Below are 21,846 nucleotides of genomic sequence, written 5' to 3'. Positions count from 1 at the left end.
CTTTGGGCGGGAGTTTCCAGGAAGAGCGAGCAGCCGCGGGCCGCGCACTAACACAGGAATGTGTCAAAGGACGGCTTGAGGAAAAAAAATAGTGCCCCGGTGTCTCAGGCCCTGAGGGCTGCCGCGAGCGGCAGAGGACGGGGAGAGAGCCCGCATGAGAGCGGCCCGGCTCGCTTAGCAATCAATCCTGGGAGGAGAAGGTGGGTGTGGGCGGAGGGGGAGGCAGGCCAGGGTGGAAGGCGCCGCGGCTGCCGGTGCGTGCTGCAGCTCTGAGCGCACAGTGCCGAGAAGGAGAGGGGGGGGGGGGGGAGAGACGCAGCTGAAAACCCGGACTGGATTCCTAGAACCGTCGTCCGACACAATTGAAAAAAACGGCCTGATAAAATAATATCTGGGTCAGATGGGGCTGGAGGCCTATCCCTCGGACTGGGGCCTTGCTCTGCCTCGACCTGCAGTGGGGACCTTTGCGGGGATGGGGATTGGGAAGCCTTTAGAGCGAGTGGAATCCAGAGGGAGCGCTGCCTGTTCTTTCTGACTTGGGCTCAGCCTGCATTAAACCTTTCACACAAGCCACCCTCTCCAACAAAAGAAAGTGCATGGCAAAACTAAGCCTTTTGCACCACTGTTCTTTCATGCTTAGATCTCTGTCCCCCCCCACCCCACACACACACCATTGGAGTTATTTAAGCAGAAAGTTGAGCATGTTTTAAATGCACCAGAAAGAGGTGTGGCGAATGTTGCATGAGAGGGAGAGACCCGCCTGATACTCAGTCAGAGAAAATGATCAGCCCCCATGAGCAAGCAGCAGGGTTTAAAAATAGAGCCAAGCAGCTCTGCATTGCAATGGAGTTCTGGTGAGCCTCACTCACTGCTGGCAATGTGATCACACTGGCAGCTGGAAGAGAAACAGCAAGGCACAACAGACTGAGCTCCATGCCAAGTGTACTTTCTGAGTGGGAATAAACCACTGGACACTATTTTCTTTTAAAAATGTGACCTACCTTTTTAACAATTGAGAATGGTAAGAGGGATTCAAAAGGTGTTTTCCAAGTAAATGGATTTTTTTTTTAAGCAATATCGATGGGAAGGTTAAAACAAATAATCATGCTAAATAGATTCGGCCTGAAATGGAAAATTCCAGTTATATAATATGAAATCCTTCCCCCCCCCCCCAAAGTGATTATATTTGAAAATGAGTCCAGGAAGATAGAGATTTGTACAGTTTCTGCCTTGGTTCATTCATTTAGTCCATAGTCAGTCTGAACTGGAAACGACCGTCTCCTCCTCACTGATTATCAGCACAGGCGCACCCCAAGGATGTGTGCTGAACTCACTGCTCTACTCGTTATACACCCATGACTGTGTGGCCAGGCACAATTCCGATGGTATCTACAAGTTTGCCGATGACACCACAGGTGTTGGCAGAATCGTTAAAGGCAACGAGGACGCGTACAGGAGGGGGATAGATCAGCTCGTTGAATGGTGAAACGACAAAAACCTTGCGCTCAAGTCAGCAAAACCAAGGAGAGAATTGTGGACTTCAGGAGGCAGTCAGGGGAACACGACCCAGTCCTCATTGAGGGCTCAGTAAAAAATAGCAAAATGCCTTTGATGACACTGGACAACAAAGATTTTGCGTCTATTTTTTAGTGGAGAAGGTCAAGAACTTTAAATTCCTGGTGGTTAACATCTCCGAGAGTCTGTCCTGTAGCCCCCATGTTGACTTAGTATGTCACCGAAGACACTCGTAAACTTCTACAGTTGTACCATGGAAAGAATTCTGGCTGGTTGCATCACTGCCTGGTATAGAGGCCCCAACTGTCCGGACAAGAATAATCTCCGGAGGGTTAACTCGGCCTGCGACTTCACAGGATCAGACTTCACTCTATCAAGGACATGTGCATGAGGCAGTGACTTAAAAAAACAGCCTCTATCCTCAAAGATCCCCATCACACAGGCCATGCCCTCTTCACTCTGCTATAATCGGGAAAAAGGTACAGGAGCCTAAAGATGAGCACTCAATGGCACATGGACAGCTTCTTTCCCGCTGCCATCAGATTCTTGAATAATCAATGAACCAAAGACACTGCCTTACTTTTCATGCACTGTTATTTTTTATAGTCACATTGTAAGATGGTTATAATATGAATGTTTGCTCTCTGATGCTGCTCAAACACCGAATTTCATGACTCGTTGGTGACAATAAATGCTGGTTCTGATTCTCTCCTCCATTTTCTTACTCTTTTCTATCTTATATATTCTCATGGTTTTGAAGGCATTAAGATCATCACACAGCATAGAATTAATTGCGAATATGGAGAAACTATTCAGTCCATTGCGATATTCTACATTTAAACTAATCCTACTTCCCAAGATTCAGAGATCTCAAATACCTATCTCACTTTTTGAAATAAATTAATTGACTCTGTTCCAACAAAGGATTGTGGCAAAGAACTTTATATTCAAACCATCCTCCATAAGGATTTTTTGCTTTATTAGTTAAATTTGACAAATGGAAAAAAATATCAGTATTCCTTTTATGATAATCTTGAAGTCCACCATCCACATGAATTCAACTCATCACCTGAAAAAAGGCCACTTATTTTGTGACATTGATATAATTTCGGATGCCTCCAATTGCAGGAAAAATTAAATCTTGAAAAACATCAACATGACTGTAATGCTTTGCATTCTGTTCTCTGTTAAATTAAAAGTCTCGTGTGGGTCTTAATTTCCATAATATATTTTTTCATATTTTACTTGGATTGAACAGGATTTGCCCATCATTCCAGTCATGTTTCTGATCTGCACTTTAAAAAGATGGCCACGGTCATGTTCTTGGTCCATTCTTGTTACTCTTCATCATGCCAGTGTACTCCTGCACCCTGGAATATATGTTCTAATCAACAGTCTTTGCTTAAAGGCATCCCCTGACAAGTTTTAAGGCAGGCCAAATTGCATCTTTCACCAATTTAATGATCATTCAGCAGCATTTGATTAGTCTGTAGATCTTTGGGACTAATTAATCTCAACAAGGACTGTTGCACTCTGATCTAGACTTTTTTGGCAAACTAACAGATTGTTCAAGACATGAACAATCATTTCATCTGCACTGCAACCATCTGAATGGGCTTAGACTTTGACTGTGCAGGGAAGATCTGACAAGGAGAGCCCCTCTTACTATCAGTCAGTGAGATCTTGGTTGTGAATTCTGGCAATAAGGCATTCTGCAAAATGGCTTTGATAACACTGGACATCAAAGATTTTGCTTCTCTTTTTTAGATGAAATCTATTTTTGTTATTTCCTGTCATATTTTAAGTCTACTTCAAGCGCATAAAACTGAAAATTCATTGAAAATTCATTTTCTGCATTCACACTTGGACTTCTTCCCTGCTGATCTTGGTGAAGTCAGTGATGAACATGGTGAAAGGTTTCACCAGGACATTGCGACCATGGAAAAACAGTATTAAGGGAACTGGAATCCATCAATGCTGACTGACTGTTGTTCGACACTGACATCAGATGCTGAGCATTTTTAGATCAGTTGAACTAGCTCAATATGTCAGCATTATTATGTGATTAATGCAAGAAAAGTTTCCTCTGGCTCCCGGGCAGGAGTGGAGACCTCGGGCTTTACATTTGTAAAATGTCTGGGTGGGTTATGGTGGCAGAGGGGAGGTGCCGGGGAGCGACGGCGCTGGGGAGGTGCTTCAAGGGTAATTTTATAAGCCAAATATACGTCTAATGCTTTTTTTGAGTAGAATTTAAAGTCTTGTTTTTGTATCTGGCATATAAGATGACCCCTGTTTTTTGAGTGCTTTTTGGTTGTTTCAAGGGCCTGGAAGTCAGCCTGAAGAAAACTGAGGTCCTCCATCAGCCAGCTCCCCACCATGACTACCAGCCCCCCCACATCTCCATCGGGCACACAAAACTCAAAACGGTCAACCAGTTTACCTATCTCGGCTGCACCATTTCATCAGATGCAAGGATCGACAATGAGATAGACAACAGACTCGCCAAGGCAAATAGCGCCTTTGGAAGACTACACAAAAGAGTCTGGAAAAACAACCAACTGAAAAACCTCACAAAGATAAGCGTATACAGAGCCGTTGTCATACCCACACTCCTGTTCGGCTCCGAATCATGGGTCCTCTACCGGCACCAGCTACGGCTCCTAGAACGCTTCCACCAGCGTTGTCTCTGCTCCATCCTCAACATCCATTGGAGCGCTTACACCCCTAACGTCGAAGTACTCGAGATGGCAGAGGTCGACAGCATCGAGTCCACGCTGCTGAAGATCCAGCTGCGCTGGATGGGTCACGTCTCCAGAATGGAGGACCATCGCCTTCCCAAGATCGTGTTATATGGCGAGCTCTCCACTGGCCACCGTGACAGAGGTGCACCAAAGAAAAGGTACAAGGACTGCCTAAAGAAATCTCTTGGTGCCTGCCACATTGACCACCGCCAGTGGGCTGATAACGCCTCAAACCGTGCATCTTGGCGCCTCACAGTTTGGCGGGCAGCAACCTCCTTTGAAGAAGACCGCAGAGCCCACCTCACTGACAAAAGGCAAAGGAGGAAAAACCCAACACCCAACCCTCACCAACCAATTTTCCCTTGCAACCGCTGCAATCGTGTCTGCCTGTCCCGCATCGGACTTGTCAGCCACAAACGAGCCTGCAGCTGACGTGGACTTTTTACCCCCTCCATAAATCTTCGTCCGCGAAGCCAAGCCAAAGAAAAAAAGAAAAACTTCCTACGTAATACAGCAAATCTCTTTCAATATTGTTATTAGTTTTCAATAGTGATAAACAATAAAAATCTATTAAACAGAATAAGCATGTAAAAAGGAGTATACAGGTTTAATAATTATATGTAGAAAAGAAAACTATTACATACAAACAAAATATTTTAACAAACAGTAAATGAAAGACAAAAAAGTATAGTACATACTTAAACAAATATAAAATGGCTAATTGAAAAAGTTAAAAAATAGATATTACTATTCTACAAAATTTACCGCCTTCCCTTCTGATGTTGTTGGTAGTTGCATATTGACATTGACTAAATGTCACTAAACATGGACTAAAATCACTAAACAATATCTGAATAATATTATAGGTTGTGAAAGGACCCTATAAATAAAAGAGATTCAAACCCGTGACATTGGTAGAGCATCAGATTTTTTTCTAAAGTTAAACACCATCATATCAGATATCCATTGAGTATGAGTAGGAGGGACAGCATCTTTCCATTTCATTGGTATTTCATCAGTCTAGCAATAAGGGAAGAGAGAACTGTTAAATTCAAGTCAGTTATTTTAGTTACTCCAAATAGGACAATTAAGGGATTTGGTCTCAAATTAACATTAAGGACTAAAGATAAGGTATGAAAAATATCTTCCCAAAAAAGAGAAAGAGAAGTACAAGGTCAGAACATGTGTAACAGATTACTTTCTTCAATCCTGTACCTGTCACATTGCGAAGAAACATTGGAGTAAAATTTAGCCAATTGAACTTTAGAAAAGTAAGCTAAATGTACTACCTTAAATTGTAGAAATGAGTAATGGGCACAAAAAGAAGAAGAATTTACAAATTTTAAAATAGATTCCCATGTAATATCTGTAAATGAAAGCTGAAGATCTTACTTACATAACTCTTTAATCTTATCTAGGGAATTGTCCATGGACTTTAATAATAAATCATATATAGCTCATAACAGCTTTTTTTGATTTGGTTTGAATGTATAAATCATCCCTATATTATTAATATAAATGTCCTGAGGAAGTGTCAACAATAAAGAATTCAAAAATCTCCTAATTTGTAGGTATCTAAAGAATTGAGGCTTGGGTGGTTTAAATTTAGAAGATACTTATTCAAATGAAGTTAAATTATTATCAATAAATAAATCTTGAATACCCAACTTAAACCATTCACAACAAGTCTTGCACAGAAGGTGAGAAAAAAGAATTAAAAAATATAGGGCAAGCTAGTAAAAATCTATGATATCCAAAAGATTTTCTAAATTGAAACCAGTTTCTCAAAGTATTGGTTATCTTCAAAGCTGAAAAAAGTAATGGTGCTCTAAGTATTGAAATAAGAGAGTGATTTTTAGTAGAACTAATTTCTAAATTAATCCAATTTAAAGCATCCATTCTGTTCTTGTAATAAATCCAAAAAATGATACATCAAATATTAGCTGCCCAATAGTAAAATCTAAAATTAAGTAGTGCCAAACCACCTTTCTTTTTAAGATTTTGCAGGAGGTGAAATTATCTTTGTGTTCGGCTTGAAGTTGTCATAATATGCAATTTTTTTGAAAAAAATAGTTGTCCAGTATAATTTGCTCCAGAAACACTCTCACAAGATCCATTTCATCCTTCCACACTGGCTGATGGACTTTTGATCAAAAGTGGTTTTCCGCAGAAACTTTTCTACCAAGGACAGGTGGGTACAACAAAGTGCAATTTAATGCTACACTGTGTGGCAACAAGTCAGGTCCCTTCTTCACAATCACAGGGATGAATAGAACTTGAGAAAATAATGTCTCTTGGTGTTTGTGCATTTCAGTTCTACACACAGCTTGAAGCCATCGATGCAAGGGTAATGTTGGGTACTTTTTTCCTGCCTTGTCTCGAGATTCGTACATCACGACCTAACACATACTCTTTCGTAGATCTCCAGGTGAAGTGGAAGATGGCTCAGATGACTGCCACAGTTCAGGATTGGGTACGGGCCACATCTGCACTATTGTGAAAATCTTTTGTTGTCTTATACCTTGACTATCCAATGTACTGCCAGCAACCTCGTTTGTTTTGTCCTTCATTGATTTGTGGTCATTGGAATCCTTATTCTTTTTTTTTTAAATTTTTTTATTTTTCACACCATAAATCGCATTAACCATGATACACACTTTTTCCTTTTCACACATATACAGTGCCATTTTCTCCCCCCCTTCTCCCTCCTCCCATCCCACCCTCCCTACCTCCCCCCTCCCATCCATTTAAGGTATAAAATCTAGGATACATTAAACCAGTCAGACAATGTTGTCATTCAATAAAAATACACCAGAAATTCCACTGAGTCCATTCTTTTCATTTCCTTTTCCTTCTGTTAACTTAGGTAGTGATTGTCCCCGGTAGGTTTTCGCTATTGTGTTGAATGTAAGGCTCCCATATTTGTTCGAATATTTCAATATTATTTCTTAAACTATATGTTATTTTTTTCTAATGGAATACATTTATTCATTTCTATATACCATAGTTGTATTTTCAAATTATCTTCCAATTTCCAGGTTGACATAATACATTTTTTTGCTACGGCTAGAGCTATCTTAACAAATCTTTTTTGTGCATCCTCCAAATCAATTCCATATTCTTTGTTTTTTATGTTACTTAGGAGAAAGATCTCTGGATTCTTTGGTATATTGTTTTCTGTTATTTTATTTAATATCTGATTGAGATCTTCCCAAAATTTTTCTACTTTCTCACATGTCCAGATTGCATGAATTGTTGTTCCCATTTCTTTTTTACATCGAAAACATCTATCAGATACTGTTGGGTCCCATTTATTTAACTTTTGAGGTGTAATGTATAGCCTGTGTAGGAATCCTTATTCTTAAAGGATGAGAATCCTTTATCCTAACTGATTCACATTGACTCCTGTTTGTAATGCCTCATTTTTAAAATTCTCATCCTTGTTTTGAAATCCTCACCATTCCCAATCATTATATAAAAGATTCATGGAATTATAGAAAATCTCTTTCAGTTCTATAATGTGCCAAGATGTTTGTATTTCTCCATTTCTTTTTTCTTGATTTGTAATTACTCAACTATTGGAAACCTTACCTTCATTTGTTAACACTCTAAGCTCTCAAATTCTTTCTCTGAACTGCACCTCTTTCTCCTTAAAGATATTACTCAAACTTTACCTCTTTGATTCTTTTTAATTATTTATTCCAATGTCTCCTTAAGTAGCAACTTAGTTGAATAATCGTTCCTGTGATGTGCCTTTGAATATGTTGCTGCTTTGAAAACACTATATTAACGCAAGCTGTTTTATTTTTTATTTTTTTGTTGTTGTCGCTGTTCCTGGTCAGTCTCTCCATATTACCTCTTGCAGTTATCCTCAGAATTTGTTATATGGCGTTGTCAGTAATTTTTTTAGTGTTTTTTCACTCAATTCTTGGCCACATTATTTGTGCATATGGTAAAAAAAAAACACTATCAATATGGATCCTGTGGAAATTGACTGTGATTGTAATGTTATTCCATGCTTTACTGGGCAGCTCAATATTTGATACAATATAGGATCTTGTGGCTTTTTCCTTAGCTAAGATTATTTATTTATCTCAGTAGGTTGAGCATCATCTGTGGGGAAAAAGAACTGTTGATATTTGTTCGAGACCCTTCATTAGGACTAGGATAGAGAAGGAAGATAGCTAGTATAAAGAAGAGAGGGAGAGCAGTGAGACAGGGACCAGCAGTGATAGTTTCACCAAGGAGGGGTGAAGGATGGTGGACAGATGGAGCCAGATGGAGAGGGATAGAGTTAACATAGAACAGTACATCATTGGAACAGCCCCTTCAGCCCACAGTGTCTGTGCTGACCATGATGCTAAATGAAACGATCCCATCTCTCTGCATGTTCATATGCCTGTCTAAATATCTCTGAAACATTACTATCATTCATGCTTCCACCATTGCCCTCTGGCAGTGCATTCCAGGGACCTACCACTCTGAAAAACTTTCTGCGCACATCTCCTTTCGCTGTCTAATCTTAAAGCTCCAGTATTTGACATTTCTACCCTGATTATCTACCCTATCCATTTCCTTTCATAATTTTATAAAAATCTATCAGGTTTCCTTCCCTCATCCCCCAAAGATCAGAGAAAGAAATCCAAGTTTTGCACAACCTCCCCTATAGCTAATACTTTCTAGTCCAGGCAATGTATTGGTGAACCCCCTTCGGCATTAACTCCAAAGTCTCTACATTCATTCTGTAATGTAGTGACCAGAACTGCACACGACACTCTAAATGTGGCCTAACCAAAATTTATACAGCTGCAATGACTTTCCTTCTTTTATACTTAGTACAGCGATTGATGAAGGCAAGTATGCTGAGCACCTTCTTTACCACAATATTAATTTCCACCTGTCTTGTCTCTGCCCATTATCTCCAATTGATATAATCCTGCTGCATCCTTCGACACCCTTCTTCACCATACACAACTCCACCAAATTTTGACCCATCTGTTAACTTACTAATCAGCCCACATACATTTTTACCTAAGTCATTTATATGCAGTATATTATAAATGGAGATTCCAGCAAAAGAGCTAAGAAAGAGAAATATTGCTTCACCATCGCTTCATCAAGGTTGATGAAAGGCTCAAGCCCGAAACGTTGGTTATGTATCTATAAAGTGCACTGTTTGGACCAGCTGAGTTTTTCTAGCCTTGTGTTTATCTTCACAGTTTTCTTCCAGCATCCACATATCATACTTGTTCTTCATCTCTGATCTCCCATTCTATTCATTTTATGTTAGATTTTGGCTATACATTTATGTTCATTTTTGTTCTCTTTCACGAGTATGAACGACATTTTTCTTTCTCAGTATTGTGTCTTTGTGTATTTCATTCTCTTTTCTCTTTCAATGTCTTTTTTTTGTCTTTTGTTACCTGTTTCTGAATCTCTGTTCTTTTTACTTCAAAATTTTCTATTTGAATGGTGCTGCATTCATTTTTCCCGATTTAAAAAAAAAAACCCAGAGATATTTTCACTCGCGCCATTGACTTAACCTAATTTTAACTTCCTATTTATCCCAGAGGTATTCTTGTTTCCTAATTTAAACTGATCGGCAAAAGAATGGTACACAAAGAAAATCCTTTTTTTGTTCAGGAAATGGGTGGTTAGGATCTAGAATGCATTGCTTAAAAATGGTAGAATAACATTAAATGGAAAATTAATAAATACAGGACTAGGATAGGTACTCAGAAGAGAAAACATTGCTTTGATATGAGGGAGGAACCAGAAAGTCTAACTAATTTAATTACTTTTCATTGTTGCTGTTGTATAGCTCTTCTCTCTTCCCTCTTGCTTTGTCATCTCTTCTTCATAATGTGTTCTGATTCTTCTTTTCCTTTCTTTCTTGCTTTTTATTTTTCTTCCTTGCTCCAGTCTTTCATATTTTTATGCCACTATTATTTTCTATTCTCTCCTCTCCCTCAAAAATCACTTTGTCTCCTGTTATCGAAGTATTTTTTTCAACTTGTTCTTTCCTTTATGTCCTTTGTCCTCACTTTACTGGTCCCAACAATTTTTTATTACTGATATTCAACTTATTTTGTTTTCCTTTCTTTTTTTTTCCTTCTTTTCTTTCTCTCTCTCTCTCTGCCCCTCTCACACACTCACCTCTTCACTTACCGAAAGAGCTGACCATATGTTCCAAGCTGAATAACCAAGGCAGAACCGAGGGAGCACTGAGGTGTCACCCTTTTGGATGAGATATTAAATTAATATCTGTCTTTTTTATCAAGTATAAATCAGGGTAATTATGATATCAGACATAAGAGGGTTAAGGTTAGGGTTAGGTGGAGGGACAAGAGAATTGGGGTTGTTCTCTTTTGAGGTTAAGAAGAGATTTTATACAGATATGCAATACCTGTATCAGGAAAGCCTTCAAAAGAGCTAAGAAAGTGAAACAGTTTCTGTTGGCACTCAGGACATTACCCAAATGCAACAGATTTAAGACAACTGACAGAAGAACCATGTAAAATTAGGATAAGATTTTCTTTTTTTTTTTTTAAAATTTTTATTTTTCACACCATAAATCACAATAGCCATGATATACACTTTTTCTTTTCCACACATTTACAGTGACTTTTTCTCCCTCCCCCCTCCCTCCTCCCAAGCCACCCCCCCATCCCCCCCCTCTCATCCATTTTAGTTATACAATCTAGGTTGCATTAATTCAGTTAGACAATGTTGTCATTCAACAAAAATACACCAGAAATTCTACTGAGTCCATTCTTTTCTTTTCTTCTCCTTCCATCAACTTAGGTAATGTTTGTTCCCGGTAGGTTTTCGCTATTGTATTTAATGTAAGGCTCCCATACTTGTTCGAATATTTCAATATTATTTCTTAAACTATATGTTATTTTTTCTAATGGAATACATTTATTCATTTCTATATACCATTGTTGTATTTTCAAATTATCTTCCAATTTCCAGGTTGACATAATACATTTTTTTGCTACAGCTAGGGCTATCTTAACAAATCTTTTTTGTGCATCCTCCAAGTCAATTCCAAATTCTTTATTTTTTATGTTACTTAGGAGAAAGATCTCTGGATTCTTTGGTATATTGTTTTCTGTTATTTTATTTAATATCTGATTGAGATCATCCCAAAATTTTTCTACTCTCTCACATGTCCAGATTGCATGAATTGTTGTTCCCCTTTCTTTTTTACATCGAAAACATCTATCAGATACTGTTGGGTCCCATTTATTTAACTTTTGTGGTGTAATGTATAGTCTGTGTAACCAATTATATTGTATCATACGCAGCCTCGTATTTATTGTATTTCTCATCGTTCCAGAGCATAACTTCTCTCATGTTTCCTTTTTTATCTTTATATTTAAATCTTGTTCCCATTTTTGTTTAGTTTTACCATTTGTTTCCTCATTTTCCTTTTCTTGCAGTTTAATATACATATTTTTTATAAATCTTTTGATTAACATTGTATCTGTAATCACATATTCAAGGTTACTTCCCTCTGGTAAACTCAAGTTGCTTCCTAATTTATCTTTCAAGTAGGATCTCAGTTGGTAATATGCCATCGCTGTATCTCCCGTTATATTGTACTTATCTCTCATTTGTTCAAAGGATAAGAATCTACTTCCTGAAAAACAATTTTCTATTCTTTTAATCCCTTTTTTTTCCCATTTTCTAAAGGCAAGGTTGTCTATTGTAAAAGGGAGTAGCTTATTTTGCGTCAATATTAGTTTTGGTATTTGGTAATTTATTTTATTTCTTTCTACATGAATCTTCTTCCATATATTGAGGAGATGGTGTAATACTGGAGAAGTTCTATGTTGTACCAATTTTTCGTCCCATTTATATAATATGTGTTCAGGTATCTTTTCCCCTATTTTATCTAATTCTAGTCTCGTCCAGTCTGGTTTTTCCCTTGTTTGATAAAAATCTGATAGGTACCTTAATTGTGCGGCTCTATAATAATTTTTGAAGTTTGGCAATTGTAAGCCTCCTTGTTTATACCATTCTGTTAATTTGTCTAGTGCTATCCTCGGTTTCCCCCCTCTCCATAAAAATCTCCTTATTATTTTCTTTAACTCTTTGAAGAATTTTTCTGTCAGTTGTATTGGCAATGCCTGAAATAAGTATAGTATCCTTGGAAAAATGTTCATTTTAATACAGTTTATCCTTCCTATCAGTGTTAGTGGTAGCTCTTTCCAATGCTCTAAATCGTCCTGTAATTTTTTCATTAGTGGATTGTAATTGAGTTTATATAATTGGCCTAGATTTTTGTTTATTTGCACACCTAGGTATCTTATTGCCTGCGTTTGCCATCTGAATGGGGATTCCTCCTTAAATTTTGAGAAATCCGCGTTATTCATAGGCATTGCTTCACTTTTATTTACGTTTATCTTGTATCCCGACACTTCTCCATATTCCTTCAATTTCTTATATAGTTCTTTTATTGATAGTTCTGGTTCTGTTAAGTACACTATCACATCATCCGCAAACAGACTGATTTTATATTCCCTGTCTTTTATTTTTATTCCTTTTATATTATTATCTCTTCTTATCGATTCTGCTAGTGGTTCTATAGCTAGCGCAAACAATAATGGTGATAGTGGGCATCCCTGCCGCGTTGACCTGCTTAAGTTAAATTGCTTTGATACATGTCCATTTACTGTCACTTTCGCTAACGGTCCCTTATATAATGCTTTAATCCAATTAATATACTTCTCCGGTAAACTGAATTTTTGCAATACTTTGAACAAGTAATTCCATTCTACTCTGTCGAAGGCCTTCTCTGCGTCTAGAGCAACTGCTACTGTCGGTGCTTTATTTCCTTCTACTGCATGAATTAAGTTAATAAATTTACAAATATTGTCTGTTGTGCGTCTTTTTTTGATAAATCCAGTTTGGTCTAAATTTACCATTTTCGGTACCTGTTCTGCTAATCTGTTCGCTAATAGTTTAGCTATTATCTTATAATCTGTGTTTAGCAGAGATATTGGTCTATATGACGCTGGTGAGAGTGGATCTTTCCCTTGTTTTAGTATCACTGTAATTATTGCTGTTTTACATGAATCTGGTAAGTTTTGTGTCTCATCAATCTGGTTGATTACATCCAGGAGGGGCGGTATTATTAGGTCTTTAAATGTTTTGTAGAATTCTATTGGGAGTCCATCCTCTCCTGGTGTCTTATTATTTGGTAAATTTTTTATTATCTCTTGTATTTCTACTGTTCCAAATGGTTCTGTTAATTTATTTTGTTCCTCTATTTGTAGTTTTGGTAGTTCAATTTTAGTCAAAAATTCATCTATTTTCCCTTCTTTCCCTTCGTTTTCGGTTCGGTATAATTGTTCATAGAATTCTCTGAAGTTTTCCTTAATTTCTTTTGGATTATATGTAATTTGTTTGTCTTTTTTCCTTGTTGCCAATAACATTTTCTTAGTTTGCTCTGTCTTGTAAGCTGCCATGCTAGGATTTTGTGTGTTTTTTCCCCTAGTTCATAATATTTCTGTTTTGTCTTCATTATATTCTTCTCCACCTTATATGTTTGTAATGTTTCATATTTTATTTTTTTATCCGCCAATTCTCTTCTTTTGGTTGTATCTTCCTTTATTGCTAATTTTTTTTCTATGTTTATTATTTCCCTTTCCAACTGCTCTGTTTCCTGATTATAGTCCTTCTTCATCTTGGTTGCATAACTTATTATTTGCCCTCTAATGAATGCTTTCATTGCGTCCCATAGTATAAACTTATCTTCCACTGATTCCGTATTTACTTCAAAGTACATTTTTAATTGTTTTTCAATAAATTCTCTAAAATCCTGTCTTTTAAGTAGCATGGGGTTTAATCTCCATCTATACATTCTTGGAGGGATGTCTTCTAGCTCTATTGCCAATAACAGGGGTGAGTGGTCCGATAATAGTCTAGCTTTATATTCCGTTTTCCTAACTCTCCCTTGTATGTGGGCTGAGGATAAGATTTTCTTTATGCAGCGCGTTGCAGTGATCTGCAATGAATGGCTTGAATGGTTATTGGATAAATAGAGACAAATAATGACAGAATGAAAAAGATGCTCTGGTCCATTCAGCACCCCAACTGCACAAAAAGCTGATCTCTTATGCTTCTTCCTTCCTAAAACCATGTGATCACCTGTTCCCCAAGCTTAATATCCATGCAAATTCTGTCTGACACCTCTACTCCATCACAATAAATCCAGCACCACCAAATAATCTAGCTGATCAAAACTCGTGCTGATGATCTGCCCCAATAACTCTAAAGACAACTTGCCTTGTAAAAATGGATCTTCATCCTGGCCAGGAAAAGATCCAAAGTATACTCTAAGAAATCCAATAAATCCTCAATCACTGCACAAGATACCAGTCTGTTCCAGGGACCACCTTCTGACATCTAATCTATATTTAAAATTGTAATTTTCAAGTCCACCCAAAATTATTTTTGAAGGATACTGTTATTTGGACCATTATCATGGCAATTAAATCGCACCAATATCTGCATTCCTTTAATGAGGTGGTGCAGCTTGCTCAATCCTTTTCGATAATAAATTGCTTTCAACTGGGAATTAGTCCAATACCCTTTCTTTGCACCCTTTTGAAACCCATCATAAGACTAAATCTGGACCCAGCATTCCAAATAAGAGTTGATCAAGGTCTTGTAAAGGACAAAACGAAGTGAATCAGCTTATGATTTAAGATTCTGATTTATAGTCCGCCTTATATTATCTGTACAATTAGCCATTAAAAATTCTCACCAATATTTGCTACCCTTCGTTTGCAGAGCAAACCTAGACCTACTTCTCGATTTTGCAAACCTTTATTCCTATAGCCTTTATTCCATCTGTTATTGGGCTACCTCTTTTTCCATGTTGACCATCTCTTCTAGGTTAAATATCCTGTAATATTTAATACCAAATCTTGAATGTTTTCCACTCTTTTGTGTTAAATCGCACCCATTCATTTTGAGTTGTGATGTCAATTCACTTATCTTGTTCCATTGGTGTGTGTTTCCATTTAAAGAGCCTTCACAATTGTCTTTTTATTGCCTTTTGCTCTTCTAATTCTAATAGAAGTACACTTATATTTAGACCTCCTTCCTTACCTGATAAATTCTCATTAGCTTTACCATGTTCCTATCCTGGAGCATAGCCAGTCCCTTTCTCTTTCACTTTTTAAATTTCTTCTGGATATAAATAAGAGATGGTCATAAATGTGAGAATGCAAAGACTGAATTCGCTTTTGTAACATAATCTGAAAGGGATAGTGAAGAAAAGGAATTATCACACCCCATGCTGGTTAATAAGAGTACAATATATGAACCATGCAGAGATATTAAATAATAATATTAAACCTAACCTTAATTAGTCGACAGTTGTGATGACTTAACTGTTCAAGTGACAATGAACAAAGCATGTTCAGTAGAAAATACACAAATAATTTCATGGAACTGATAAGTTATATATAATAACCAGGAAAGATGGTGAATGCTTACTGGAGTTTATATTCCCTCCCAATGTCGATTACAAAAAGGCACTTGCTGCATGATGTGGTCAGTAAACAAGAGTTGGCCTAGCCTGACGCACTACAAATCTTAGTTGGTGACTTTAACCAGGTCTAAATCAGGAAAACCCTGCCTAACTACCACCAGCATGTAACCTGCTGTAGTAGAGGTCCCAGCACACTTGGTCACTGCTACACCAAGATAAGGAAAGCCTACCGTTCTTTCCCGAGACCACACTTTGATCACCTGGCTGTTCTCCTTCTGCCTTCATGCAGACAGAGGCTCCAGAGATCAGGACAGCTAGAAGGTGGTCACAGGAAGCTTAAGATTGGTTACAGGACTTCCTCAAGATAGTAGATTGGGCAGTGTTCAAGAACTCTGCTGAGCATCTGAACAAGTACACCGAGGCTGTTACAGACTATTAAAACAGCTGTGGATGTGTGTGTTCCCACCAAATCATTCAGGGTTTCTCCCAACCAGAAGCCTTGGATGAACAATGAAATCTGGAACCTGCTGAGAACCAGATCACAGGCATTTAAGTCCGGAGATTCAGATTGGTACAAAAGTAGCAGGTATGATCTGTGGAAAGCTATCTCCCAGGCAAGGTGGAGATTCTGAATGAAAATGGAAACAACAAGGGACGCCCGACAGCTGTGGCAGGGTCTAAATGCCATAACCTGCTACAAAACCAAATCCGGTGAAGTAGCAGATGGCAAAGCTTCTCTCCCAGACAAACTCAGTGCCTTCTACTCCCAATTTGATGACAGTAACAGCAAAGAGCCACCCCTCCGCACCTCCACATCCCCTGACAATCCTATCCTGTGTCCGTATCTGAGGGTGGCGTGCATGCTACCTTTAGGAAAGTGAATCAAGGAAAGCATCCTGTTTGGATGGAGTATCTGGCTGAGTATTAAGAATCTGTGCTTACCAGTGTTCCCTCTAAGCTGTGCACATGTACGTGTGCACAAAGGAAATCACTATGCATTCATTTGTCCACGTGTGCACGCGCACACTCTGTTTTGTGCAAGTGTGCACACGCACAGCTCATTCGTGCGCCCATGCGCATGCACAGCTCAGAGGGTACACTGGTGCTGACCAACAAAATATCTGTATTAACAGATATCTTCAATACCTCACTCCAGCAGGGCGAGGTATCCACCTGTTATATACAGGCATCAATCGTATGGGTGCCTAAGAAGAGTGTAGTAACCTGACTTAATGACTATCAACCAGCAGTACTTGCATCAACATGGATACATTTCAGTTCGGCTATCGTAGGACAGGTCTATGGCAGATGCCATCTCAGTGGCTCTACATAAAGCCCTGGAACACCTGGACAGCAAAGATGCATTCATCAAAATGCTCTTTATCAACTATAGTTTGGCATTTAACACCATCATCCCCTCAAAACTGATCAGCAAACTCCAAGACCTGGGACTCAACACCCTACTGTGTAATTGGATCATAAATTTCCTCAGCACCAGACCACAATCAGTGAAGGTTGGTAAGAACATCTCCTCCACAATCTCCATCAATACCAGAGCAGCATCGGGCTGTGTTCTTAGACCCCTGTTCTACTCACTTTACACTTTTGACTGTGTGGCTTGGTATGACAACACCATCTACAAATTTCCCATTAATACCATGGTAGTGGGTTATATAAAGGAAGGGGATGTGTCAGCATGCAGGAGGGAGAATGAAAACTTGGCTAAATGGTGCACCAACAACAACCTTGCACTGAATGTCACCAAAACTAAGGAAATGATTGTTGAATTCAAGAAAGGAAAGTCAGAGGTATACAATCCAGTGAAGACTGGGGGGTCAGAGAAGGAGAGGGTACACAAATTTAATTTCTTAGGAGCCATTATCTTGAAGGATCTTTCCTGGACCCAACACACCAATGGCATCGTGAAGAAAGTACATCAGTACCTCTACTTCCTCAGGAGTTTGCGGAGGTTTGGTATGACACCAGAAAGCCTGGCAAATTTCTAAAGAGGTGTGGTGGAAAGTGTGCTGACTGGCTGTATCGTGGTCTGGTATGGGGACACCAATACTCCTGAGTGTAAAGCCCTTCAAAAGGTAGTGGACATAGCCCGGGACATCACAGGCAATACCCTCCCCACTTTCGAGTACAATTACATGGCACGCTGCCATCGGAGGGCGCAGCAATGATCAAATACCCACATGCTCTGTTCTCACTGCTGCCATCAGGAAAGAGGCATAGGTGCCACAAGACTAACAGTATCAGGTTCAGGAACAGCTGCTACCCCTCCATCATCAGACTCCTCAACGACAAAGTCAATCAGAGACTCATTTAAGGACTCTTACTTGTGCACTTCATTGATTTTCTTTTTTTATTCTCTCTGTATTGCACAGTCAGTTTGTTTACTTTTGTTATCTGTTTACAATGCTTTGCTTACATGTTTATGCTGTGTACATTTTTTTTCATTATTAATTAGTCGTAACCCTTGCCTGCCCACAGGAAAAAGAACCTCAGGGTTGTATGTGATGTCATGTATATACTCTGACAATAAATCTGAAATCTGAAGTTCTTCATGTGAGAAAGGAGAGTGATCTGAAAAAAAAAATTATGAAAGGGTGAATTGGGTAAATGTAGAGATGTTTCCTTTTGTGGGAGATTTCAAAACTAGGGAGCATAAATATAAGAAAACTAATAAATCCATCAGGTAAATCTTCCATTTTCTAGAGAATGGTTGGAGTAACTGAAGTAATTAAATAGATTTAACAGAGATATGTACAGGAGTGAAAGAATTGGAAGAGCATACCGATCACTGGAGATGAAATAGGATGAGGGAAGCTTGTATAAATGGTGGTAGAGATCAAATGGGTCAGATCATCCGTTTTTGCTTTTTTAAATATTGTTTAATACAAATCCATACATTATTTAAGAAGGTTCTCAGCATGGAATGTCGCCTGTCTATTACCTTCCTGGATGCTGCCTGACCCACTGAGTTCCTCCAGCATTTTGTGTGCTGTTACATTAACTATCAATTCTGTGTAAGGGTTCAGTTCTATTCCTTTCATTGTTTACAGTGCCAGAGACATAGATTTGAATCCAGTGCTGTCTCTAAGGAATTTGTACACACTCTCCCTGTGTCTCTGTGGGTTTCCTCTGGATGGTCCAGTTTCCTTCCATACCAAAAACATACAGGGGTAATAGGTTAATTGGTGTATTTGGGGGACACGGGCTCATGGGCCAGAACATCTGTACATCTAAATTGAAATTAATTATAAATTCAAAACATAAATCCTACTTTCCAGTCCTTGATTCAGAGCTTTGTATGTTATGGTATTTCCTTCGCTTATCCTGGTAGTGGAGACTGAAAAACCTCATCATATTTAAAATGTATTGAGATGAACATGAGACACTAATTAACAAGATTTCAGATTTATTGCCAGAGTAGCACACGACATCACATACAACCTTAATATTCTTTCTTACTACTTATTGATTGTGCAAAGAAAAAACTATGCACAATGTACACATATTAGAACTGTAAACAAACTGACTCTGCAATACAGAGAGAGAAGCAATAAAGTGCAAAAGTAAGAGTCCTTAAATAAATTCCAGATTGAGTTTATTGTTTTTTTTTATTTTAATTTTTTATTTTTCACACCATAAATCACAATAGCCATGATATACACTTTTTCTTTTTCACACATTTACAGTGACTTTTTCTCCCCCTCACCCCTCCTCCCAAGCCACCCCCCACCCCCCCCCCCCTCATCCATTTTAGGTATACAATCTAGGTTGCATTAATTCAGTCAGACAATGTTGTCATTCAACAAAAATACACCAGAAATTCTACTGAGTCCATTCTTTTCTTTTCTTCTCCTTCCATCAACTTAGGTAATGTTTGTTCCCGGTAGGTTTTCGCTATTGTATTTAATGTAAGGCTCCCATACTTGTTTGAATATTTCAATATTATTTCTTAAACTATATGTTATTTTTTCTAATGGAATACATTTATTCATTTCTATATACCATTGTTGTATTTTCAAATTATCTTCCAATTTCCAGGTTGACATAATACATTTTTTTGCTACGGCTAGGGCTATCTTAACAAATCTTTTTTGTGCATCTTCCAAGTCAATTCCAAATTCTTTATTTTTTATGTTACTTAGGAGAAAGATCTCTGGATTCTTTGGTATATTGTTTTCTGTTATTTTATTTAATATCTGATTGAGATCATCCCAAAATTTTTCTACTCTCTCACATGTCCAGATTGCATGAATTGTTGTTCCCCTTTCTTTTTTACATCGAAAACATCTATCAGATACTGTTGGGTCCCATTTATTTAACTTTTGCGGTGTAATGTATAGTCTGTGTAACCAATTATATTGTATCATACGCAGTCTCGTATTTATTGTATTTCTCATCGTTCCAGAACATAATTTCTCCCATGTTTCCTTTTTTATCTTTATATTTAAATCTTGTTCCCATTTTTGTTTAGTTTTACCATTTGTTTCCTCATTCTCCTTTTCTTGCAGTTTAATATACATATTTGTTATAAATCTTTTGATTAACATTGTATCTGTAATCACATATTCAAGGTTACTTCCCTCTGGTAAACTCAAATTGCTTCCTAATTTATCTTTCAAGTAGGATCTCAGTTGGTAATATGCCAGCGCTGTATCTCCAGTTATATTGTACTTATCTCTCATTTGTTCAAAGGATAAGAATCTACTTCCTGAAAAACAATTTTCTATTCTTTTAATCCCTTTTTTTTCCCATTTTCTAAAGGAAAGGTTGTCTATTGTAAAAGGGAGTAGCTTATTTTGCGTCAATATTAGTTTTGGTATTTGATAATTTGTTTTATTTCTTTCTACATGAATCTTCTTCCATATATCGAGGAGATGGTGTAATACTGGAGAAGTTCTATGTTGTACCAATTTTTCGTCCCATTTATATCATATGTGTTCAGGTATCTTTTCCCCTAATTTATCTAATTCTAGTCTCGTCCAGTCTGGTTTTTCCCTTGTTTGATAAAAATCTGATAGGTACCTTAATTGTGCGGCTCTATAATAATTTTTGAAGTTTGGCAATTGTAAGCCTCCTTGTTTATACCATTCTGTTAATTTATCTAGTGCTATCCCTGGATGAGACATATAAGGCAATCGAACAACTGAAAAGTGGCAAAGCAGCAGGTATGGATGGAATCCCCCCAGAGGTCTGGAAGGCTGGCGGCAAAACTCTGCATGCCAAACTGCATGAGTTTTTCAAGCTTTGTTGGGACCAAGGTAAACTGCCTCAGGATCTTCGTGATGCCACCATCATCACCCTGTACAAAAACAAAGGCGAGAAATCAGACTGCTCAAACTACAGGGGAATCACGTTGCTCTCCATTGCAGGCAAAATCTTCGCTAGGATTCTACTAAATAGAATAATACCTAGTGTCGCTGAGAATATTCTCCCAGAATCACAGTGCGGCTTTCGCGCAAACAGAGGAACCACTGACATGGTCTTTGCCCTCAGACAGCTCCAAGAAAAGTGCAGAGAACAAAACAAAGGACTCTACATCACCTTTGTTGACCTCACCAAAGCCTTCGACACCGTGAGCTGGAAAGGGCTTTGGCAAATACTAGAGCGCATCGGATGTCCCCCAAAGTTCCTCAACATGATTATCCAACTGCACGAAAACCAACAAGGTCGGGTCAGATACAGCAATGAGCTCTCTGAACCCTTCTCCATTAACAATGGCGTGAAGCAAGGCTGTGTTCTCGCACCAACCCTCTTTTCAATCTTCTTCAGCATGATGCTGAACCAAGCCATGAAAGACCCCAACAATGAAGACGCTGTTTACATCCGGTACCGCACGGATGGCAGTCTCTTCAATCTGAGGCGCCTGCAAGCTCACACCAAGACACAAGAGAAACTTGTCCGTGAACTACTCTTTGCAGATGATGCCGCTTTAGTTGCCCATTCAGAGCCAGCTCTTCAGCGCTTGACGTCCTGCTTTGCGGAAACTGCCAAAATGTTTGGCCTGGAAGTCAGCCTGAAGAAAACTGAGGTCCTCCATCAGCCAGCTCCCCACCATGACTACCA

General features: G+C 38.4%; 1 long non-coding RNA gene across 1 annotated transcript; it reads left to right on the top strand.

Annotated features, from left to right (window-relative positions):
- Window positions 1–63: 63 nt before the first annotated feature.
- On the top strand, window positions 64–20,981 carry LOC138741912 (uncharacterized). Its single transcript, XR_011343875.1, has 3 exons — window positions 64–200; window positions 6,677–6,729; window positions 20,889–20,981. It is a non-coding gene; the product is annotated as an uncharacterized lncRNA (long non-coding RNA).
- The last annotated feature ends 865 nt before the right edge of the window (window positions 20,982–21,846 follow it).

The sequence above is a fragment of the Narcine bancroftii genome, chromosome 8 (assembly GCF_036971445.1).
Source record: "Narcine bancroftii isolate sNarBan1 chromosome 8, sNarBan1.hap1, whole genome shotgun sequence".
Taxonomy (NCBI): Eukaryota; Metazoa; Chordata; class Chondrichthyes; order Torpediniformes; family Narcinidae; genus Narcine; species Narcine bancroftii.
Note: the sequence above shows the minus strand (reverse complement) of the source record. Positions and strands in the feature narration are given on the sequence as shown.